The sequence below is a fragment of the Marmota monax genome, unplaced genomic scaffold (genome assembly GCF_021218885.2).
Source record: "Marmota monax isolate L192 unplaced genomic scaffold, Marmota_monax_Labrador192_F-V1.1 WCK01_AAM20220418_F8-fsc00333, whole genome shotgun sequence".
Lineage (NCBI taxonomy): Eukaryota > Metazoa > Chordata > Mammalia > Rodentia > Sciuridae > Marmota > Marmota monax.
Genome location: NW_026694397.1, coordinates 769,383 through 793,443, shown reverse-complemented (window position 1 = coordinate 793,443; position 24,061 = coordinate 769,383).

Below are 24,061 nucleotides of genomic sequence, written 5' to 3'. Positions count from 1 at the left end.
ATAGTATTATGTCACTCCCCCCTTTACAGATCAGAACAGTTCAATAACTTGGCTCATGTTACAAAGCTCTAAGTTGCAAAACTAAGGTTTGAACCTCAGCCTGACTGCATGATTAGGCACAATGCTATAATGGCTCCATACTTGAGCTGTTATGAGGTTAATGTGAGGCTCACACATCAGTTATATAGCTCTATGTGTGGAACACAGGGAGAATTCAGTGAATAGCATGCTTTTACTATAATTTTCTTCCTTATCATTATTTATTAATTGTTGTCTTAGCCTTAGCACTGAGGAACACCTATCCTGTCCTTATACTTATGGCAATATCTCAATTCCTTATCTATACAATCATAAAGATACCTATGACACAGGGTTATTGTGAATTGGGGCTAAAATGAAGGGTGATGATGTGTGTGAGTAGTGCTCTGTAAACAGTGAAACTCCCTGCATGCTAGCTGCATTGCATTTTAGTCCATTATTTTCCTTCTAGATTGGCAGTTATAAAGCTTTTTGCCTCTCAGCCATGCCACGATCCACAAGCTCATCACCCGGCTGGCTTGCTGTGTGTTTCTATGGCATCAATCACCATAGTTTCTAGATTCTCTGACAAAAATATTAGGTGAAAGGCAGTTTAACAGAAGGAATCAGTGAATTCGATTCATACAACTCTGTCCTTTCCACCTCAAAGCTGAACAGCATCAGGTCACACCTTCATAGCTTCCCCATTTGTTGCTTCCAGATTCTTTTTGCAAAACTTAAATAAAGTCATGGATTTCAATTTATTTTTTCAAGGCTTTCAATGACATAGATCTCTCTGAAATCGTCTTTGCTCCCAGGATAAAATTTCACAGTTGTTGCTCTATAGCAAGGCTGGCAAACTATGACCTGTGGGCTACCTGTTTTTGAATGATGCATGAGCTAGAAGTGTTTTTTACATTTTTTTTAATGCTGGGGAAAAAAACGTTTGCACAAAATCAGGATGTGTGAAAATTATATGAGATTCACATTTCAATGTCATAAATAAAGTTTCACAGGAACACAACTACTCTTGTTGTTTATGCAGAATTAAGTAGTTGTAAAGCTGAAAATATTTACTATTTGGTCTTGTACAGATAAAGCTTGCCAAGCCCTCTTGCATGATAAGGACAGCAGTAGTCAATAATAGCTAGGTCTATTTTCAACCTACATTGAGTCCTGTATATCACTCACCCCACTCTCCTCTTCACTCCCTGCATGTTTTTTTAACATATTTATCTCCCACACTCCATAGCAAGTTCTTTAGAGGATGAATTCTATTTTTTTTTCTAATTTCGTATTTGATCCTGCAAGGTGCCTAGTACAGGGTTTTACTCATAATAGGCAAATAATGAGTGTTTTTTAAACAACAGAGCTGGATCAAATTTCCATAGCAACTGAATTTCATGTCTGAAGGTTCATTGCACAGAATCTTTTATATCCAGTCCATTCCATTCAGCTCTGGAGGTCAGATGTGAAGATGTTGCAGGTAAAATAGTCTTTAAACTCTGCAGCAGGAAAGATGCACTAATCACAATTCCGCTTAAATGTCCATTGTTTTTATTCTCGAGAAGACCATTCTAAATGTGTCACAAAACAAACAAAAGAAAACATTAAGGAAAAGCCTGATGCCTTTGATTACATAATAATAAAGAATTTCTGCATGGAAAAACCCACCTAAACAAAGGAAAAAGACAACTGAACCTGGGGGGGGGGGAAGATCAGCTAAAGAATAAATTTCGCTAAATGAATTGTGTTTCCAAATCAGTACGAAAAACACCAACAACCTTAGAGAAAAATAGGTGAGGATGTACAAGCAGGTCACAGAAGAGCAAATACAAATAGCTGTTGACATATAAAAAGATACTCGGTTTCAGAACAATAGGAAATGCAAATTTAAACTCCTCCATGATAGCATTTCCACCTATAACGTTGACAAAGTTTAAATGACACATTTTATTGGCAAAAGTGCTGAGAAACAAGCACTCTCTTGAATTGCTGGTGTAAATATCAATTTTCTCTGTATAACAATATACATGCCTTTTGACCTAATAGTTCCACTTCTAGGAATTTATTCTATGAATGTACTCAGACATACATGAAATTATTTATACACAAAGTTAGTCATTCTGGCATTTTTGTAACAGCAAACTATTAAAGAAGACCTAAATATAAATCAGCAGGTGACTGGTAAATAAATGATGTTAAATACAATATTACACAATGCTATGCAGTTATAAAAAAATAATGAGGAGGTGATTTACATTCTGAGTATGAGAAAAATGGTAATTTTTCCAATGTATACCCTTTTGTGTATTTTGAATTTGTGCTGTGTGATGTATTACTGTTACAAAAATAAAATTGACTTTTTAAGTGTATTTTTTCTTGTTTCTTGAAGGTACTTTAGAGTTTGTTATGTTACTAATAAGATACCTTCATTGTATGTATGGTATACATTTCTTATACATGTATTAAGTAGTTATTAAATATATTAAAACAAATGTCTATTTTGAAGAATAAGGATTTTTTTAATTTTCAAAATTTTATTTATTATTGACAAAAACTATATATGTTTGTGGTGTGCAACAAAATGTTTCAACACATGTGTATATTGTGGAATGGCTAAGTCAAGCTAGTTAACATATGCATTATCTCAAACATTTATTGTGTGGTGAGCACACTTAAAATCTACTCTTCTAGCAATTTTCAATTATATAGAGTATTGTTATCAATTATAATCACCATTGTATGTAATAAGTCTCTTGAATTTATTCCTCTTGCATAACTGAAATTTTATATAAGTAAGGATTTCTAATTTTTGGAGCATTGTAAACTATTGGTGAAAACTTTTAGCACAAATGACTGAGTCTGGGACTTTGCCATGAAAAGAATGATTTGTTAGTATTTAAACACATGTGTGTGTGTGTGTGTGTGTGTGTGTTTGTACCAGGGATTGAACTCAGGGGCATCCAAATACTGAGCCACATTCCCAGCCTTGTTTTATATTTTATTTAGAGACAGGGTCTCACTGAGTTGCTTAGTGCCTCGCCATTGCTGAGGCTGGCTTTGAACACACGATTCTCTTGTCTCAGCCTCCCAAGCTGCTGGGATTACAGGCATGTGCCACTGTGCCTGGCTATAAACACATTTTAATTTAGTTACAGGCAATGAAAGTAATGAACATAGGCCAAAACACTCAGAGTGAATCATTAATTTTGAAAATAAAAGTGTAAATAGTACCATAAATAGAATTTCTAATTATTCTTTTATGCCAAATACATCAGATAAGGGTTAGTCATGACATGTAATTATAACAAGTAATATTTTCGCCTTATTTTCTGCACTCTGTTCTATTCAGCCTCATATTGATCGTGAAATAATAAAGGACTCTGCTCCTCCCTAGGTCACTTTAGGTTTGTCATCTCTTTCTAAACGATCTTTCCCTACAAATGTCAAAACAAATTGGGATCATTAACAGGCAATTCTTGAGCTAAGTAATTAGAAAAATCCTTTATTGTCTTAGTGTATTCTTTCTAAGGATAAGATTCAGTTTAAAGTATGCATGTACATATATAAAATGAACTGTTATAAGTCATTAATTTTATACTAGCTATCTCAAGTTCCAGTGAAATTCTTGAGTATCCAAATAATATACCATGTGATTTTTAAATTCAGGACTAGCCACTTTCTAATGACACTAATGAAACCACACTGTATTTTAAGTATTAACAACCTGCTGACTGGCCTGTCTCTCTTATGAGCTTGTGAGCTTTATAAGAACAGGAATGGATGGTGCATTTTTTCATCCTTTTAGCTTCCTCTGGGTCTCCTTAAACATTGGCATAGAATAGGTGCTCAGTCGGTTATAGGATGAATGAATGAATAAATACCCTTCCCTGATGCTTTCTGCCACCTGTTTTAAAAACAAAAAGATTTAGAAAGTTGGTTGTATAGGTTTTGGGGTAGAAGCAAAAGGCAGAGGCCAAACAAAGTTCCCCAGCAGTACTTTATCCTCATTCCAAACCAATGATCAACTCTACCCTGAGTTGTATGGTGTATAACTACTAGCACACAAAAATAAGTATAAGAACACAAGGAATAGATCAGTACTATGTTTGAACCACTGCATCCTTGATCTTCACAGTAATTTCTTTTGGTTTTTACTGCTTCATTTACTTACCAATATAGGTAAAACCCAACTGGACAACATTCAATAGAAAAGCTTAGAATTCACATGTGTTTGTGTATGGCTTAAACCTCTGCTCATTAGTTTAAATGAGCAATAAATACTTACAGTACATTTGAGTACATGTTTCTAATTAAATCCACTGCTTTTATTCATTTTTTTTTCTCCAAGCATGTTGCCATGTTATAAAGCAGAAGTTGGCAAACTGTGGCCTATGAGCAAGCCACCTGTTATTTTAAATAAAGTTTTATGGGAACACAGCCACATTCACCAGTTCATACATTGTCTGTGGCTGCTTTCTTAGCACAGCTGAGTAACTGTGATAGAGAATGTCTCACCCACAAGCCTGAAATATTTACTATTTGGCCCTTTACAGAAAAAGTTTGCTGGTTCCTGCTGTTCCTGCATGATCATATGACAGAGGATCTAAAGAAGGGTGAATTTACTCAATAAATAACTAATATTTCACTAAAATCTAATATGTGCCAAGCACTAGAAATTTAAAGATGACAAAGACCCTTAATAGTGTTTGTACAGAACATACTTTCAGCAACAAGAAAAGTACATATTCTCATTCCAGATGACAAGGTAAAAAGTTCCATTTTTGAAATCAAAATGTTACAGTGAAAAGCCACCAGACATAGCATGGAGATCCGTGGCAGACTAATCAGCTCTGTCTTTCACAGAAGCAATTACAGATTTTCTAGAAACCTGGAAGAGTACATTCATTCCAGCTGAGAAATACTTAACTCAATTGATACACATTGGACTGAAAGTAGGAAGACCCCCTAACTCAGTAACTAATAACAACAACAATAATATGTACATGCACCATTTATTATGTGCCAGGCACATATACAAACTTGTCTCAGGTTCATTAAACTATATGAATTCGGGGGCTATTATCATCATCTCCACTTTACACATGAAGAAATTGAGATATTGAGAAGTGAAGTAACTTGCCCAAGTTACACAGCTAGAAATTGAGAGATTAGAAATTTGAATCTACTTAGTGTGTCTTTGCAGTGTGGATTCTTAACTATCCACCCTGCCTTGAACTGATTTTATGATGTGGGACATAAAATGATATATCTGATCTTGATCTTTCAACTTCTACCAGCCATAGTATTACAGGTTTCTTGGTTTTAATAGATATTTATGTGTACCTAATATGGGAATTACAAAAAATTATATAAGATACATATTATTCATTCAATCAATAAATAATTAATTGGTGCTTACAATGTACCAATCTGTGGTCTAGGCTCTGGGGATAAAGCAATGAACAAAACAGACAAAAATCCCTGCTTTTGTAGTGTTTTAATTCTAGTGGAGTGGAATAGTAATAATGACAGAATATTTCTAAAGTGTCTTACATTGTGCTGTTTAATTTATGTGGGTTGTTTCTTTTAAATCCCCATAGCTACCACTATCCCTATTATCCAGAAAACTGAGATTTGGAGAGATTTGGCCTCTTGAAAGGAATCACAAAGGTAATTTGAGATTGATAGTCTCCCAGAATTGTAGAATTAATCCTACAATTAATTTTACAATAAAATAAAAATCCCAAAGACTTTACTAACCTCCATCTGAGAAAGTGGAGGCATGCCTCAGTATGACAGAGGGTTCACCCTAAGAAGGAAGAGAACCAAGAAAATTACGTGTGCCTGGGTCTTGAGTTCAAAGTTATTGAAGAATGCATTTATTACCCTGAGTGGCCTTAATCAAATGCTCTCTAATCCAGATCCTGGAAGAACTTGCTCCACTACAGAGTGTATTGTAAACTAGGGAATTGGGAAGTATTCAAACTCCTTTGTATCACTCAAATTTGTGAATTTCATAGTTTGGTGGAACCATTGGAAACAATGTCTAAAAACCCTGGATGAACTTGACCATCCCAAAGTTCATTCTCAATAGACTTTAGAAGGTCTTCAAGTCTTCTGAACTTGTGTTCATATAGCTAAAGTAAAGTCAAGGGCTGTGTAACTATCCAATAATTTAGAATATTTTATTGGATCAACTATTGTACAAATGTTATAACAGTTAATTGCGTATAATGGATCCAACTGGCTAGGTAAATGCTAGGATTTTGCTCTGTCAATGGGGTGTATGTATGGAGGGACAGTAGTTCAAGTCCTTTTAAGCTGGGATTCAGACATGTCTAAATTCTTTTGCTTCATTGAGACCTCCAATACATTTACTCATTACTTTTTCTCAATTCTTCAGCTTCCTCCCATCTTCCCTTCATTGTCAAGTTTAGGTTCCATAAATCATTTAATAATTTCTTTGCAACTCCCTGTGCACTTATGCACTCTCTACCTCCTTCTTTCCTCCCTCCCCATAGTATTCACTGAGCAAAAGATCAACTCTGATTGTACTCAGCCCCAACAACTAAATCTTTCTAGAGACTATCACAGAACTGGGAATGGCTGCTTTCACTTTAAATTCATGATCACAAATATCAAATAACTCTTGGTACCATAAGAAAGTCCTAGTAGTTTCATTTTCTCATTCCCTAGCTTCATTTTAAAATAACCACTTCAATTAACCATATAAACAATCTCCCACTAACCCCTCAGCCCACTTTATGCTTATTCATAACACTTCTCTCTCTCTCTGAAATTCTATTATATATTATGTGTTTTGAAGTTTTCATGATATGTCTCCTCCCTTAGAATGGTGAGAGAGGAAGGACTTTGCCTATCTTATAGTGTCCTCAGATATAGCACAATTGCTCAATAGTGTTCAGCAAATGAATGAATTTTCTCATTCCTAAATCCATAATTTACCTTAATGTCCACCAGCCCTCTCCTCCTTTTTGATATAATGAAAGATACCACTCTTTTCCTAACAAAAAGCAAACTCACACTTGTACCTTGTATCCCAAACCTTCTCACACACTCAAGTCTTTTGTTCCTTTACTTCTCCCCCTCTTTCCTGTATCTTCAATTATTCCATCTTTACCAGAACATTCCCATCACTATTTTGCAATAATTTACTTCACATTTCAAAAAACCCTATAGCTCCCCTTCACAGCAAAACTGCCATAGCTGTCCTCACATGTTATACTGTCTCCACTTTCTTACTTGCCATCCTTTCCTCAGTTGTCTCAAGTATGAGTTCTTTACTTATTTCTCCACTGACGTAGTTCTGGAATAATTTCACTAACAATCGTTGTTTTGCCAAAACCAACAGACACATTAAGGTCCTCAGATTATTTAACCAATCAGCAGCATTAGACACCATTGATTAGTCACTTCTTGGAATGCTCTCCACTCTTGGTATCTGTGATATCATATTCTCAGGTTGTCCTCTTACGTCACTGGTAAGTCTTTCTCAATGTCCTTTGTGGTCTTTTACTATTCTACCTGACCTTTAAATATTGTGATTCTTTAGAGTTTGGACCTAGACTCTCCTCCACTTTCTCTCTCTCTCTTCTCTCTCTCTCTCTCTCTCTCTCTCTCTCTCTCTCTCTCTCTCTCTCTCTCTCTCATACTGGGGCACTTAACCACTGAGCCACATCCCCAGTCCTTTTAATATTTTATTTAGAGACAGGATCTCACTAGGTTGCCTACAGCCTCACTAAGTTGCTGAGGCTCGCTTTAAACTTGGGATCCTCCTGCCTCAGCCTCCCAGGCCCCTAGGATTACAGGCATGTGCCACCACACTGAGCTCTATGCTCTCTTAATACGTGATATTTTCTGGACCTATGGCTTTAAGGACTATCTGATGTCAATAAAATTTCTGGAAAGCATGGAGCCCAACAGCTGTGCTTAAGATCCCCTCTCATGGGGTAAAACAACAACAAAAGAAAAGAAATACCTCTTTTGCTACTGTAAAACAGAATACTGTATAGCTTTGGTGTTCCAGATGAAACAGGAGATACCCATGATTATGAGGTATCCAGCATATATAGAGATACCCAGTAGGTATCTAGAAAAAAATGGAATTATCTGTGAGTACACATAAGGCATCCCTTAAGGAGTCTAAAGGTATGTGGAAGTTATACAAATGCAGTTTATTATTGAAAATGAGAGTCTATTCTTACTGGCAAGGCAGACAAAGCAAAGAATGTGATTCAAAACATCACGTTTTCATATCTCATGCTTTTTAGGATATTAACATGGTGGGAAGGAAATCTAACTCTCTCTCTTACAAAAGCACCTGTCCCTACTTGCCCAACAGTAGTAATAAATACAAGAGAATATCAATCATTTTACAATAATTCTTTAGTTGGGGAATCATAGAGAGATGGTCAGAATGGAATTCAAGACACAGAGACAAACCCACATACTTACAGTCACCTGATACTTGACAAAGGTGTCAAAATATATGTTGCAGAAAAGATAGCCTTTTTAACAAATTGTGCTGGGAAAACTGGATATCCATATATAGAAGAATGAAACTAGATCCCCAAATCTCACAAAAGTCAGATGAAAGTGGATCAAAGACTTAGGGATGTGTTTATTAGCTCTAGCAGTCTTTTGATGGATCTTCTAAATATAGGATCATATCAGCTGCGAACAGTGATAATTTGACTTCTTCCTTTCCTTTTTTATCCCATTTTATTTCCTCCTCTTGCCTAATTGCTCTAGTTAAAATTTCTAGCACTATATTAAATAGGAATGGTGAGACTGGGAATTCTTGTTTTGTTCCATATTTTAAAGGAAATGATTTCCATTTACTATGAGGTTGGCTTTGGGTTTTTCATAAATAGCAACTACGAATGTAGCCTTCCTCTAATCTGCCATGTTGACTCCCATAAAAGACACCATTTTAAGAAAAGAATTGGGAATGAAGATACCAGAGAAAGCATAACAAGATTATAATGAGAACAATTCTGCCATGTGACCAGCACGCTAGCTTCATACTAGAGGTTCTAAGCATAGAAGTTAACTAGGGAGATCAAAATAAAGACACATAAACTCAATTTACCTTTTTCTTTGACCAGGTCTGAGACGGCTCCCCCTCTGGCTCCTGCCTCGAACCACCCGGTGGGGCAGCGAGGTTTACATAAGACTAGCAGGAGAGAGAGAGAGAGAGCATGCCAGAGGATGGCCTTTTATTGGGGAACAAGAAATTCAGGGGAAAATTCCATCCAGTGAAGGTCGAGGGGGACAGCATTCCAAGGTCAGGGTCAGTGATTGGTCTCAGGGTCAATGGTCAGTCACACCCCCACACGGATGGGCTCTCGCACCTAGAAAGGGTGGGGATTAGTTCTGACACAGTTTAGCTGGAAGGCCTCACACCCAGTCAGGGAGGTGCCCAATCATGTGTGAGAACAGCTTCCCACAAACAATAACAAATATTAACTAAATACTTACTATGTATCGGGCACTGTGTCCAATACCTTATATGCACAATCTTATTTAATCTTCAAAGCATTCTTATAAGACATACACAAGTATCATTTTCATATTGCAGAGGAAGAAAGGAGACTCTAAAAAATTAAATGACTTTCTTGAGGTCACATAGCTAATACATCAAAGAGTCTGAATTCAAATTCAGATGTCTTACTCAAATCCACACTATGGGTTACTCATTATGCCAACTGGAAGAAAGGAAAAAATAAGGGGTAAAATAAAAATGATTACACTGAAATGTCTGCCAATATCAATCATGTCTTTTAACTTTTCTCAATATCCAATATAACTAAGGAGTTCAAGAAAATGAAATATGTTTTAGAAGAAAATTGGTACATCTTTATCACCCCTCAGTCATTGACATTTTCTTTTTTCCTTTTCCAAGAAGCAACGGGGATCATGCTATTGTGATATTTGTCCTTAAGATTAGAATCTTTAGATTTAAAAACTCAATTTTCTAAAATATAAAATTAATTCCATTCTTTTTCTGCCTCATGGGGTACTCTTGATGCAAAAACTCACCTAACCCCTAGCAACAGCATGTTTCACTGCTCTAGGCACAGTCCTTAAGCACATGTGACCAGCAGAGACCTTGTCTGAACACATTCCTTTCTGTCACTCCTTGGGAATGCAGGCAAGTTGGGAATGGGAGCAGAAAACCAACCAGGTTGTTGACTGCCTGTCCCAAGGGCTGGAGGCTAAGATGGGAGAAAATCTAAGGTAGCCAGAAGCAGAAAGAAAACAAAGTACAAGTCCTCAATGAGTACTGAGAATCAAGCTATGAAAAGCAGTTCAGTCACTATACCCACCAACAGAACTGAGGTGGAAAATGGTAGACAGCAACTGGAATGGGATGGAAAGAACATTGGAAGCCAATTGAGAAGGTTCTAGAGTGCTGAGTGATTCTTACAAATGTTAGCTTTGCCTTCTCAGTGTGCTCCAATTTCCTTTCCAGTCTCCTCTCTAAGTACCTTCCCCTCATCTAACCACATGAACAGCAAATCTTTTGCATCATTCTAAGGGTTTCCTTATGTTTTTCCTTCAACCTGGAATGCCTTTTCCCCCATACCTTGGCCCAGATAAATCAATTCATCTTTCAAGGATCAGCTTAAAAATTACCTTTTCTGCAAAGCATTCTTCAACTTTGAATTAATCACTGCATCCTCTGTGTTGTCATAAACTTTACTTGTATCCTTCATAGTATGTAAATTATACATTATATTATACTTGTTCATTCACTGTGTCTCTTACTAATGTGTAAGCTCTTCGAGGGCATTTTCACTTATATCCAGGACAGGAACTTTTAATCTTTGTCTTATTTATCTTTGTGTCCTCCCAGGCTGGGACAGTGCCTAGTACAAGGTGAGGCTCTTGATAAATGTTTATTGAATTAATGAACAATTATGGAATGATGAGTTCATGAGTGAATAATGGAGACAAACTGTGGCATGTAAAACACTTAAATAACAGGGCACCAAAAAAGTCTGTTTCTGTACATATATCTTTTTTCAGAAAGGATTTGATGTGGCTTAAAAATTATGTATATTTGGATTAGAAATATTTTTGACGAGAATAACAAGCAAATGATTTTGTTGTAACAACTTATTTCCTGGTTTAGAGCATTAAGAAAGAAAATACATCATAAAAAGCCCATTTTCTGATGTTTCACTCTTAGCAGAAGCACATAGCCCTCAGAAAAACAATAATGCTCTCAGGAAAGCTTAAAAAACACAGTATACTAACAGACCTGGTGTCCTTTTTCATTAATTTTTTGTTATTCCTTTCTCAGAGACAACTGGTAAAAGACATAGGTGAGGGACATAGGTGAGGGAAAAATGTCATGTAGAGATGAAAAAAAGTGTCAAAAAGAAATAAGGTTTTAAGGTGAAAGAGGAAATAACCTTTGCCCACTGAGCTATGTTGTTTGTTGAGTTTGTTGTCCTTAAATCTAACAGCCACAACTTCCAAAAATGATTCAAAGAGGGTTATTGTAATAGACAAACAGGAGAAGGTGGGGGAAATACCTTCAGATATGTAAAGGAAAGATAAGAAAAATCAGCAACTCCCATCAGAACAGCAGGATCCCGAATCCACAAGGAACTGAAGATAAAGAATTCCTCCTGGCCTTTGTGAGCCATAACATGCACTGGCAGGATGGGCTGTGACCTTGGGGTAGAGCAAAGTTTAGGGGTCTGCAAACAGACTAATGTAGCATGTTAGTTCTATGTTTCTACCCATTTTGCCTGGTCATGGTCTTTCAAATGCCAATCCATACAAAATCTTGCTCCCCAAAGAACCGTATTTTTTGAAGATTAACACTTAAAATACAAACATTTAGACTATTTAGCTTGGCTTCCTTTTTAAAAGAAAATCCTTGTGAATTACAGTAATGATTTATTTAATCTCTCAATTTAGAAAACCTTTTCAGAATGTACAGAAGTAATTTCTAAAATTTTTTATTTGTTAATGAATTTTTCTCATTGCCAACAGTTTAAACCCAATCCCCTCCTCCCCAGAAAGACAAGTTACAGCTAACGCTTAAACATTCATCTTCCCCTTCTAATTGCTGTGTAGGAGTAATTCTGTGATTCTGGAAGGAAACTTCAGTGAAGAAATGAACGACTCTCTCATTTGCTATTTGGAAGTTATAAAAATTACAAGCCATCATTCCATTATATTCCCTCATTTCCTTGTCATTGGGAAAGGTTCCAACCTTTCATCATATTAAAAAGCAATTATCAAAATGTTTTATTCCATAATAAGTTTGACTACTAGAAGAGAAAGTATTCAGGAATCAAAATAAAGGGGTTCTTTTTAGCATATAAACAGGTGAGTCAACCTTCCAAACCTGAAAAAAAATCATCTGTGAAATATTTCTTTAGAAACCATCCATTTCGAATTTGGTGTCTTCATTTGGGTGTTTTTGTACTGCTTAAATCTCATTAAACCCTTGTAATTATATTATAGATGCTATCTTCTTGCTGACTATGCAGGCTATGGAGTTGGGATATAGTTCATACAAAAGTTGGCACACAGTGCTATTCACCAACATAAGATGGGCTCTGTTAGAAGTCAAAGAGTGCTCTTTCCTGTGGTTGGTCAACCAGTAGTAGGCTCTGAATCACCATGTATAAGGTGTTGTGCTTCTGAGCTGGAGAGAATTACAAAGGGATTTAAAGATATGCCTCATAACCCTCTGTAATAATCCTTACCATTTGTTCAGAACCTTACAATTTACAAAGAGCTTTCCCCTTGGTTATCACTTTTATCCTCACAATAAACTAGAGAAGCCAGTAAAGTAGATCTTACCAATCCTCATTTTATAAATGAGGAAACCAAGGTTCAGATGGTTTATGTGGCTTCTCTGAAGTCATGAAGTTAGTGTTTTTTTTCAAGAGAAAAAAAAAAAAGCAACAGCAGCCAGAGCCAGAGCCCAAGTCCTTTGATGAAGAATGCAGTACTCTTTTACATCCTGTTGCTTCTCACATAGCCACAAATGCCAGGCACACGTAGAACAGATAGAGCAGAACTAAGGACATATAGAACTTCAACCTCAGTTGTCAGTCAGAAAGGAGCAAAGGATAAATGGTGAAGTGAGCTGAATGTCAGCCATAGCCAAGCTGCTAGTCTAAGTGGCATCTTTGTGTGAATAACAAAAAGTGCTCACATCTGCTAGATGCAGTCCTGAGGGTGTACATAACTTACAAGACTCTGGGGGAAGTGGAAAAAGAGGGAAAATGTGTCACTTCCTTTCATCATATTGGCCAGTACCAGAATGAAGGTGTTAGATTTCAATCAACATTGTCCTCCATGGTTGAGTACCTTAGTACCAGGCGTTTCTACACAATAATACATAGTGATCCTGACTTATGTGACCAGAAGAACTGAGAATAGGGAGAATTTGCTAGAATCTTTGCTAATCAAAGTGTGGTTATTAGACCATCAACATCAAATTTTGTTGGTTAGATATGCAGAATCCTAGGTCCCATTTCCGAACCTACTGACTCACAATCTACATTTTAATGAGATACCCAAGTCATTTGAGAATTCCTGGGCTACAAACAGGAGGTGAACCAGAGCAGGATTTCTGGGAGTTGGAGATAGGTGAATCAGTGATTACACATGACATGGCAAGCAGGTTGGCCTGGTTGGAGAAGAGGCACTCAGAGTAAAGGAGAGCCCTTGCCCTCCAAAAGCATTCTTCTTATAACTCAGATTAGCACCAACCTTTACTCTTCTTGGGTTACCTGATTCAATAAACATTGCCTGAGTCATCTCTGAGGCACTAAGCCCTGCACATTGAAAAACTCAGTATATCATAGTCCCTGTTCTCAAAGAGTACACTGCCTAGCAAATAATAGAGATGATCAGCAACCCACCCTCCTCCCAATGATGTATACAAATTGCTGGAGAACACAGAAGACCAGAAAACAACCATGCTTGCAATATTTGAGTTAGGCATTGAAAGATAAGGAATTGCTCACACAGAGGGAAGGGTGCTTCTCCAGACATGTCTATCTCCCTGATGAAATTGTGGACCTTGTATGGGGATCTGGTTTGGTTCCCCTTCCCCTTTCTCATGGTATAGTGCAGTGGGCAGCACACAGCTCTTACTCAACAAATCCTTGTTAACTGACTGATGAACTGATAGGCTGACTAAAAAAAGAAGGAATGGCTTTAGAGAAAGCAGGCATGCAGATTAACACGGGAAGTGGAGAGGTCTTATAATCACCCACGAAATGATATGGTTAAGATTTACATTTGGGCTATGGCTGGAGAAATGAAGGAAAGATCTAAGAAATACAGTATAATGCTAGGATTTCTTGTCTGAGAGAAAAAAAAATGTAACAATGAGACAGAAACATTTTAAAAATACATCTTTTTCAAATCTGAATAATCTTTAACAATGAGCTGAGCAAACCCGCAATCAGATCCATTCTCTCCAAATGGACTAAATGGAGGGCACTGGGAAAGGTGGCTGTCAGGAATTAGGGCTGCTTTTTCCAGTTCGCAATGGGGTTCCATTTTGCTTTGGGTGAGAGAATGGGCATTTTCCTTTTACAAATTTCCACTGCACAGAACAAGGCAGGAGTTCCCTGAATAAAATCTAGTTGTTAGTCTATCTTTTATAATCTGCATAATACTTCCAGAGGGGGCAGGGGAGGAGGTCACAGACCAATGAGCCAGGGACCCAGAGGGGCTAATCTGGGACCCGCTAATGCAACAAATTACATTGCAACCCATCAGCCCCAGGGCCTCCATACACTAAATATTCAGTTATGTAGCATAATTGGCTTGGAGCCTGCATGTTCTATAAGTTTAATGCAGATGGCATTTTCTACAGTATAAGAAACACACTTCAGAAAAGTAAGTTAGACTCTTCTCCTTAGTTTAAGAAGATTATTGGCATCCAGGGAAGACTAAGGAGTTCAATGTGGCTGAAGTCAGTAGAACTGGTAGAGGCAAGGAGGAAAAGTAGAGAGGCTTCATGTAAAAGATACAGAAGCCCTGCAGCAAACCCATGGGACATAGAGGAAGCAGAGGAGAGGAGTCGTTTTAGAAATTAGGAATGAATTGGATATGGGTGTCCAGATATGGGGAAGAATTGAGAACGATTTCCAGATTTCTAGTTTAGGCAATGGCATAAGTTGAGGCCAAGAAGTTGAAGATGACAAGTTTGAGTAGGACCATGTTGAGTTGGAGGCACCTATGAGTCACTCAGATGCAGATGTCCAATAAAAGTTAGAAATGGGGCTGGGATTGTGGCTCAGCGGTAGAGTGCTCGCCTAGCATGGGCAGGATTTCATCCTCAGCGCCACATTAAAAAAATGAAGGCATTGCGTTATGTCCATCTACACCTAAAAAATAAATATAAAAAAAGTTAGAAATGGAGGGATGGATGGAGTTCAGTGGAGAGGTTGGAGTGGACACACAGTCATGGCAATTATGAGCATATTAACAATAAAAGCCATGGAATTGAGTTGTGTCTCCCAGGGAAAATACACAGAGAAAGGAGAGGAGAAGAATGAAGAGAAAATTCTGGGGGAAAGCCAAAAAGACCCGACACAAAATTGTGTCAACAAAATTGAGGGAGGACAACGTTTTGGGATCTTTGAGGTTACCAAGTGTTTGTGATGCTACAAGAGATTACAGAGGATGAGGCCTGAGAGGAATTCATTGGATGGGTCAATCAACAAGTCCTTGATAATATCAGACAGAGCAGTTTTAATGGTGCAGGAGAGGAAAGAGGTAGGTAGTAGGTGGAGTAAAACTGTCTGCAAAATAAGAAATTGGAGATGATGAGGGATTTGGTGTTGGAAGAAAGAAAGAAGTGGTGGCTTGAAGAGACAAGTTCTAGGGAGAGACTTTCAGTATGTCAGAGGTTTGTGCATGCTGAACAGAGAAGGCAGATTCAGGTGTTGGGAGAAAGGGCATTGGTAGAGGTGAGTCCCTGAGAAGGTGACAGAAAGATGCATCTTAGAAAGGAAGAACACCTTTTCCTTTGAAACAGGCAGGGATCAGCAAATAAGCAAATAAACAAACATAATAGAATGTGGTGTTTTGGAAAGCATCTTCCTCATTAATAGGAATATTAGCTCCTGGAGAATTAACCAAGAGGAAAGATATAATCAGGCTCAGCTGTGTAAAAGAATATCTAATGTGAATTGCTTATTCCAACTTATGTCTAATTAACATACAGCACCTTAACAATTATGCGCACCAATATATACTTGTCATGTTAACTTCGTTTTCAGTTTGACTTTATTTCCCAACTAAACTCTCTTTAGGACTTCTCAGTCTTCCTTACTTGTGGCTTATATAATATTATTTGTTCATCATCTTAAAAAGATTTTAGAAGGAGTATTGGTTTGAATAAGGGAAAATTCTCAGATGTCAGATTACTTTCATGACATTTAAGTTGGCAATTAGGGGATGAGAGAGAGAGAAAAATAATGTATATATGGGGGGGGGGAAGAGAGCAACTTTATGGCCTTGTCACACTCGAGATATGCTTGCTAATGGAGATGCTTGTCCCATTTTGAGAGAAGATTGTGTTTTTGAAAGAAGCTTTTTCCTAGGCCTCTGGTAGTTACATATAATTACCACATCCTAGGGAACACAAATGAGATGAAAACTCAGCAGATGTGTTCTCTGGAGGTCATCGTGTGAGATGTGGTTTGATGTGCACTACAGCAAAACTTATTTTGAGATATTTTTTTTGCTCCCCTAAACAATGACTCATCTGTTGATCTGAAACATTGAAATCTGTGTGATTTTTTTTCTTTGTAGTACTGGGGATTGAACCCAGGGCTCAGTGCTTGCTAAGAAAGTTCTGTACCACTAAGTCACATCACCAGTCTTAAAATCTGTATGATTTCAAAAGGTGTTGGGAGACACTTTTAATTCTAATATAAACATTATAAAAATAATAACTACCATTTATTGTGTGTCTTCTACGTATAGACACATTACATATACTATCACAGTATTCAAAACATTATTGAATTTGTTTTGATTTTTTCCACACTCCTAAGAACCTGAAGTTGTTAGGGGGAAGTGGTGTGTGGTAACATTAATCAAGTAGCCAGGGGAAGGGGAGGGGAAAGGTATCAGTAATGTTAGATGAACAAATTTCATAGATCTCTTGTATAACATGGATCTTATGGTTACCAATATGGTGTTGTTCAAAAATTAAGAGGGTAAATTTCATGTTACATATTCTTACCACAAGAAAGGGAGCAGAGGGAAACCTGGAAGTCAAGGTCTATCACCTTGATTGTGATGATGGTATCACAGGTGTTTACATGTGCTTCAACATTTCAATTCATCACATTGTACACATTAGATACGTGCATTTCTTTTCGTACCAATTATACATCAATAAAAACTTTTAACATTTTTTTTAAAATTTTTAGAAAGCATCAAATGAATGTTACAGAACAAGGTCACACAGGTGTCTAGAAAGATTGGTTACTCATGTGTCTCATGAGTATATAAGTGAATGTGGTTAGAACAGGGAACTGTTCTACACAAACTGTGACACAAGGCTGAGGCATGTTGGCAAACAGTTCCATGAGGTAAAAATTCTAGTATTCAAAATTGTGTCATAGATTTTAAGAAATTATTGGCCTCTGTACCCCATAAATATGTTCAATTATTATGTGTTAATCAAAAAGTCTTTTAAATGTTTAAGGAGATAGAAATGTTTACTAAGTTGATTTCATCATTACACTATATACATATACGTATATATGGATATATAGTATAACAATGTACCACATAAATTTGTACAATTAAAATAGTAATTTTAATATAACATATAAAAATCACTAGGAAGAAAAAGCTTGGCATAATATAAGTTTTACTGGTATAATACTCTTCCCCCATGTAGGCAGAATAGGGTAACATAAATTTATCCTGATTTTATTTCTAAATTTTAAAAATTATGAAGGAATCAGAAATCATATAATGGAGTTGAATTAGTCTAAGAAGCAAACAACAACAAAGCAATAACCACAAAAGCAGTGAGAATTTTCCTGAAGGAATACAGGAAAAGAATAATGGATTCCCAGGAGACATAGATCTAAACCAAGCTTTGCAACTAGATGTGTGACTTTAACCAAGTCATTTACTTCTCAGGTCTCAGTCTCCTCATTTACAAAATAAGCAGTGAGAAAAAAATTAGAAATGAAACTACTATATGACTTAGCAATCCCACTCCTGGGTATATATCCAAAGGCAATACAGTTGGCACATCAAAACAAACATCTGTGCTCCTGTGTTCATTGCAGCGTTACTCACAATAGCCAAGATGTGGAATCAACTTATATATCCATTGATGAGTAGATAAAGAAACTGTATCATATAAACATAATGAGATATTATTGAGCCTCAGAAAGAAGGAAATCCTGTGTTTTGTAACAAATCTGAAGGATGTTATGTTAAGTGAAATAATCCAGGAACAGTAAGACAAATACTTTATGATATCACTTACATGTGAGATCTAAAAGCGTGAAACTCACAAAAGCAGAATAGAAGGGTGGATACCTGGGCCCAAGAGGTGGGGTCAAAGGGTACAAACTTTCAGTTATAAGTTGAATCAGTTCTAAGGATCTACTATACAGTGACTAAAGTTAATAATACTATATTGTATAATTGAAATTTGATAAGAGTGGGCTGGGGTTGTAACTCTGTGGTACAGTGCTTGTCTAGCATGTGTGAGGCACTGGGTTCAATACTCAGCACCACATATAAATAAATAGAATAGAATAAAGTTAAAAGAGTAGATCTTAAGTATTCTCACTACACAGAAGAGGTTAACAATGTGAAGTGATGGGTATGTTAGCAAGCTTGATTGTGGTGATTATTTCATAATGTATATGTTATATCAAGACATTATGTTGTACATCCTTTTTTATAGAATCATATAGTATTTTTATTTGTTCTTTTTAGTCATACATGACAGTAGAATATATTTCAACATATTATACATACATGGAGTATAACTTCTCATTCTTGTGATTTTACATGATGTGGGGTTACACTGGTTGTATATTCATTCATATAGGAACATAGGAAAGTTTGTCCTATTCATTCTACTATCTTTCCTATACTCATCTCCCCTCCCTTCCCTTCATTCCCCTTTGAGATACATACAATTTTGCCTTGTCAATTATACTGTGATAAAATTGGGAAAACGTAAGCAATGAGGTGAGGGGCAGCCCTAGCTGCCCTGCACATTTTCTTCCAGCACCAATCCTCAGTAAGTCTATTATTCTGGGTTGAAGATAAAGACATTGCTTGTGACAAAGCCTACTAGAGGTTAGAAAAGCATTCTGATTCATTTATTTATTTCTGTATTTAGTTAGTGCCTTAGGTGCAGAGGGCTGAATTAATCAAACTCAGCTCATGGCACATTTATCATCATTGAGATCTTGTTTAACTTATTTACTTCCTGTCATTCCCATACTTTACTCAAATTCTCTTTCCTCATTCTTTAGTAAGTAGTATTTTCTGATTAATTATAATATTTTTCTTTCATACACTATTACATAATGTATATTATCATTTGAGTGAAGGTCTTTTTAATTCCTGTAAATCATGTATTGTGTTTATATACAGGTATTTATGATTCCATTTCTTGTTATTGCTATATTTTACCCATCACTATGTTTTAAAAATCTATACATGTTACTCTAGATACAACTAATCCCTTGCTTACAATTGCTGCAAAGTACTCTGGAATGTGCATCCACCACACTTCGCCTCTCTGCTCTCTCAGTGATGGATGCCAGATTGCCTGCAACTCTCTGTCACCATAAATAATGCTGCAATAAGAAGTATTCCAATTTAGAAAAGAATTGTAGGTGAGAGTGAGAATAGGGAGCTGTTTGTGAGCTGTGACTAGAATGATGAAGATCCCCTTTTCTCCAATGAGCCTTGGGTGATAGAATTCAATCCAAATGCTTCAGCTGGGGCAATCATCAGGAGTTGGTCTTTTGTGATGCCAAGGAATTATGATGTTCACATGTGTTTTCCCCTCCTGAATTGACTAGTTCTTGGAATCAATTAACCTAACTGCTTAGGGATTTTGACATCTTTTAGATGCTCCATTTCTGCCCTCACTCGCAGGAGATGACCTCACACAATCCCTCCAAATTACCGCAACCATGGTCTCAGACCTCTTAAAGGAGGCACACAAATTCTGTTTCCCTAGTTAGGTCTTCCTCCTGTTCTCCATAACAGCTATTTAAAACCTTCTCCATCTCATTACTTCTCTCACTCTCAGCAGGTTACCTCACCTCCTACTTCATCGAGAAAATAGAAGCTACCAAATGAGAGCTCCCTGAAATTCCTATGACCAAATCTATAAATGTGCCTGCATCCACACCCACTCCTTGCTTCCTTCCTCCCTGTTGCAATGGGGTGCCCCAACTGCTGTTTAAGAGGAATCCTTCCATCTGTGCTATGGATTCTCATCTTAGTTTTGTTGGCTAAATTCTACCCCTGCCGCAGTATTTCTATATCTTACTATTTCTAATAATCATGAAAAATTAAGTCTTTCTGATATTAATACTATATGTTTAAAACTTCTCCCAACCTCTGTCCCACCCAGTGATCTTTTTTTCACTAACTCTTGTAATCTAGTGGCTAAATTTATTGAAAGAGCTCCATTTGCCCTCCACTCCCTCCTCATTCCTCCTCCTGGATTTCACCTAAGAGTCTTTTCTCCTAAATCCAGAAGACATAGTTCTTGTCTTACAGTACTTATATTCTCCACAGCATTTGTTACCATTGAACACTTTGTCCATTGTGGACCTCTCTTTCCTGGGCTTACATGGCACCACATACTCTTGGTTTTCTTTCTCCCTCTCTAGCCTTTCTTTCAAGGTACCCTTTGCAGGATGATCCACATATACTTGCACTCAGTGTTCCCCATTCCCAGGCCTGCTTGTTTTATTCTTCCACTTTATATTTGCGCTTGGCAATCTTGTTGACTCCTATGGGGGCATTAATTGCCATCTACATTCTCAAATCACTATCTCCATCCCGAACTGCTGCCCTCTGCTCTAGATTTACACAGTGAACTCCCTTCCAGACAATTCTACCTGAGTGTCCCAGAGGCATCTTAAAATCATATGTCCAGGACAGAATTCATCATCTTTCTCAACAACTACCCCCACTTCAGTCATTCCTATCAGTATCTCAAGGAATCTCATCACACTGTATATATTCTTCTTATTATTAAATTTTTAAATTACAAAAATTAGGGATTCTTGTTATAAAAATTAAAACAATATAAAGGCATATAAAACAAAAAAAATGAAATCCTCACCAATCTGTCTCCCTATAGGTATACCACTATTAACAAAGTGTGTATATTGTGGACTTTTTTTTTAGATATATAAACCCACATAAAATGGAGTTGAATTCATTTATGAAGCAAACAACAAAGCAATGACCACAAAAGCAGTGAGAATTTTTTTATATGTACTCTATCATACTATGTTGTATCATGCAAATTTATAGCAAAACATATTGTGGATATCTGTGAATTATTAATCATATTGCTTCTACTTATTCTTTGTATTGGCTGTGTATTATTCCATACTATGCATGAACTAAATTTATTATTCATTCTGATATTGCAGGATCTTTAACTTATTTCCAGTTTTCACTACTGCAGGGTTGCACTGAATGACCTTCTCCATTAATCATTGTATCCTTGTACTAGGATAGAATACCAGAAGTGGGTTTCTTAGATAAGTAATGTATGCTTAAGTTTGGATAGGTAAATGCTAAACTGCCCTCAAAAAAGTTGTTTTTCTCTTCTACTTTTCCCTTTGCAAGACAGCATGTAAAATGTTTACACTATTTTAAGTGTACAAATGGATAAACACTTATACCTGTTCAACCACAATCTACATCAAGACGTGTGCCATTTCCATCATCCCAGAAGGTTCCCCTTGCATTTTTCCAGTATATATCACTTACCCAGAGATGATTACTATTTTCAATTATAGAATCACCAATTAACTTGCCTATTAATATAAATAAAGTCAAACAGCATGTACTCTTAGTTGTCCGACTTGACTGGAAATATTTTTACATTCATTCATATCCATAGTTCACCTTTTAATGTACAGTATTCTATTGTATAAATGCCCCACAACTTGTTTATACCTCCACCTGTTAATGAATATTTGGGTTTTGATGTTACTATTATTGTTGTGCATAAAGCAGCTATGAACATTGGTGTACAAATATTTTTGTAGATACATGTTTGTATTTTAGGATGTATACCTAGGAGTGAAATTTTGGGGTCACAGAGCATGTTTAATTAATTAGAAATTACAGAGTACTTTGCCAAATAGGCTATACCTGTTGATCTTCTACCAGTTGCATAAATTAAAAACTCCATATGATGTAGAAGAATATCAGGCTGGATCTGTGGCTCAGTGGTAGAGTGCTTGCCTAGCACATGTGAGGCCCTGGGTTTGATTCTCAGCACCACATAAAAATAAATAAAATAAAGGCCTATTGATAGCTAAAAAAATTAAAAGACAAAAAAAATTAAAAAGAATATCACACTCTATTACTGCACATGCAATTGTCTTCCCAGACAATTGTAGGAACTGCAACTGTCTTAATCAGAACCTCAGATATAGGGAAAGTTCAATAAATATTTGTGAAATTCAATTAATAATTTAGTGGCTACTGTTTGTTGTGCCTAAAGGTCTCTACTGCATGAGTTGAAGAGTTACATACAATGTGTTAATTTGAACAAATTTTTGTAGAAATAGATCTTTCATCACCCCAAGTGCAATCTAAGTTTCTTATCAGCAGAACTGTGGCTTTTACACCATTTTATCCTCTTCTATGGTATCAGTATGCTGTACTTATTTAGCTAGCAAATTCAAAGACTGCCAAACCACACTGAAACCTTTCACCTGTTCGTTCACATTTCTGGACTCAGGTGTGTAAGAGTCAGAGAGAAGAGAGGGAATCTTCTTCTACCCTTCACTAGCTACAACCTTCCTCCCCCCCACAAAAAAAACTCAAGCTAACAATCTGATTTCTTAGAACCATTAGAGACCCACATGATGCAGGCTGGGGAAATGTGGCCCACTATATGTATAACCTTATATTTCTACCTTGAAAGTGCCCGTATCTAAAGATTTGATGTAGCCTGTCACACTAGGTCTTTATTCTTCCCCTGCAATGGCTCTTAAAGTTTTCTATTCTTCTGGGAATTTGTGGGCTGAGGATTCAAAAAAAATCTTTCTTGCATGAACTAGGCCTTCATCAAAATTCACTGCAACTCAGATTCATTTCCATTTCTAGTCCCATTGCTGCCCACAATCAACTGAGCATGATGGATGAGCTGGCTAACATTTTGAAGGTGAAAACTATCTATCTATTTATCTAACCATCTATCTAGCTTGTCCCCCAATTTGAGTGCCTTCACCCTATTAATGTAGCACATCCTTCAGTCTTGCCTCCCTTCACATCTAAATGAGATGGGATGTAAGCAAAAATCCTCAACTTTGTGTCTATGATGAACACTAGGTTAACTAAGTAAATCTTAGAAACTTGGGAATTTGCCAGCTCTAACTTTTTGTTTAATTTACATAATGATTTGCATAGAGCTGCATATGTTAAGGAAACATCTGTACTTTTTTATGCATTTAGATGAGATGATTTTTTTCAATATTTGAAGTTACAGCTTGTTATTGATTTCTTCTGGGTCTTTTAAAAATATATCATACCAGAGTCCTCCAATGTGGGCCCCCAATTCCCCCACACTCCTTTTTTTTCTAGGAGCCTCACCTTGTGAATATCATACTATTAGCATGGTAAGATGGAGAATGTAAATAGCCTTTCTCCTAGCTTTCCTTTCCAGGCAGTTGAAACCTCCCTAATCAAAGCTGAAGGGACCTGGAAGTTGCATCAACATATAATGTTAGATATTTGGGGGGGACCTCAGAAAGCTGTT